The sequence below is a fragment of the Lipotes vexillifer genome, unplaced genomic scaffold (genome assembly GCF_000442215.2).
Source record: "Lipotes vexillifer unplaced genomic scaffold, Lipotes_vexillifer_v1.1 scaffold126, whole genome shotgun sequence".
Lineage (NCBI taxonomy): Eukaryota > Metazoa > Chordata > Mammalia > Artiodactyla > Lipotidae > Lipotes > Lipotes vexillifer.
In genome coordinates, this window is record NW_006778324.1 from 571,322 (window position 1) to 573,035 (window position 1,714).

Consider the following 1,714-nt stretch of genomic DNA (forward strand, 5'->3'; position numbering starts at 1 on the left):
GGGCCGCGCGAGTGAGCATGTGCAGAGCCGGGCGCCCGCTCGCCCGCCGCCCGCCGCCCGCCGCCCGCTCGGCGACCGCTTGCTCCGCCGCCGCGGCTCAGCCCGGACGTCCGCAGCCCAGGGAGCCAGGTGGCGGCGCCCTGTGCCGGGGGCGCGTCGGGCCGCTCCTAGCCGCGGGCCGCCCGGGGGCGTGCGGGCGCCAAGGGCGCCTAGGCTCCGGGCACTGCGGGGTTGCGGGCTCGGCGCCCCGGGGAGGCGGGCGCGTGGCCGCCGGAGCGGCCGCCCCAGCTGGTCGCGATCGTGGGGTGAGTGCGATCTCCGGGTGTCCCAGCCGGGACCCCCGCGCGGGCTGCGGGCAGGGTTCCCCCAGCCGCGGGCCAACAAGTTTGTGTAGACGCGTCCGGGAGCGCGGCGGGGCTGCACCTGCTCCGGCTCCGGGGCGCGCTGGAGGGGGGCGCCTCTCGCGGGGCCACGGCGGCTTCGCCCGCGAGTGTGTGCGCGTGGAGCCGGGCTGGGGGGCCGCTTCGGCACGAGCGGGATGGGGCGGGGTGCGCAAAGCAGTTTCCCAAGCCGCGTCCGCCTCCTGGAATCCTCAGAGACCCTCCGTTTCCCCGGAGGGAGCCGTGGATCCGGGGAGGGGGCGAGGACAGGCTTTGGGGTGCGCACTGCCTCTTCTAAGAGGAGACGTTTACCAGTGGCAGCTCCCTCTTGTTCCGCCACCACGCCAGGCTTCCGGTCAGCGGAGGGTTTTCCCTGTCTCTTGGTGAACTTGAGGCACGGGCAAAGGCGAAACGCACGTATTTCGTCCAGAAAAATTACTCCAAGGAGAGCTCTGCATTTTCCTAAGAGTAGACGGAAACTCACGACTGGAGGCTACTAATTGCGTTTTTCGTTTCTCATGGGAACCCTCCAGGGGTTCTTCTGCCTCAGGGTAACCAACCTCCCGGGTGTCTGTTTTCCTGAGCATCTGTGCCCACGGATGATGCTTGCTCGGTGCTGGCTCGCCCGTGGGGAGGCGGGGGCGGGGAGGGAGACCTCTGACCCTTCTTTGAGCAGTGGGAGGGCTGGTTGTAAGGGTTCCAGCCCCCGCCACCCCGTCCTGCCCTGGGATGCCCCTGCAGCCCACGCTCGCCTGCTCCCCACCTGCTCCCAAGATGGACAGACTCGGAACTCCTCTCTACTTTTCTAACAGCGTTAGACGCTGTCCTCTCTTTTGCCGCTGGAAGGGCGTGCTTCAGTTTATGGAGCACTCGGGTTATCCCATGTTGGGACGCCGTGATTGGGGTCAGGAGCTGGGGGGGGGGGGCTGAATAGCCTAGGTTATCGGGCACAGAGAGTGAGGGCTCGTGGTGAGTGGAATACAGGAGGCAGAAAGCTGGCTGGCTCCGCTCTGCCTGCAGCCGCCCCTGCCTGCTGGTTGCAAGGGCTGGAGAGAGGGCAGCAGGGAGGTTTCCCTCGAGTATTCCCCTCACCGCCCCCAGCCCCACGCCATACCCTTAGCTCTGGCCTCACCAGTCCCTTGGAGAAGATGCCCCGGTGGGCCATCAGAGCCCAGCAGTTCCATGGGGAGGAGCAGCCGTGTTCATCTCTGATGCACACTCGCTGAAGGAAGCGTGGCCGGCAGCTGGGCTGGTGCGCTGAGCCCGGCAGCCTCATCTTCCCCCAGGAGAAGCCCCCTGGCCCTCACCTGCAGCTGCATCCCCCTGTCTTCCGC

At 68.0% G+C, this 1,714-nt stretch overlaps 1 protein-coding gene across 2 annotated transcripts in view; it reads left to right on the forward strand.

Annotated features, from left to right (window-relative positions):
- Window positions 1-1,714, forward strand: part of WSCD1 (WSC domain sialate O sulfotransferase 1) — a 43,580-nt gene that overhangs the window by 1,144 nt on the left and 40,722 nt on the right. The window contains exon 1 of one of the 2 annotated variants that reach the window (XM_007451589.1): window positions 735-804. The exons of the other annotated variant lie outside the window; for it this stretch is intronic. The gene's annotated coding sequence lies outside the window, so the exon portion shown is untranslated. Of the gene's footprint in view, window positions 1-734; window positions 805-1,714 lie in introns of those variants that run through there. 2 annotated transcript variants of the gene reach the window in all.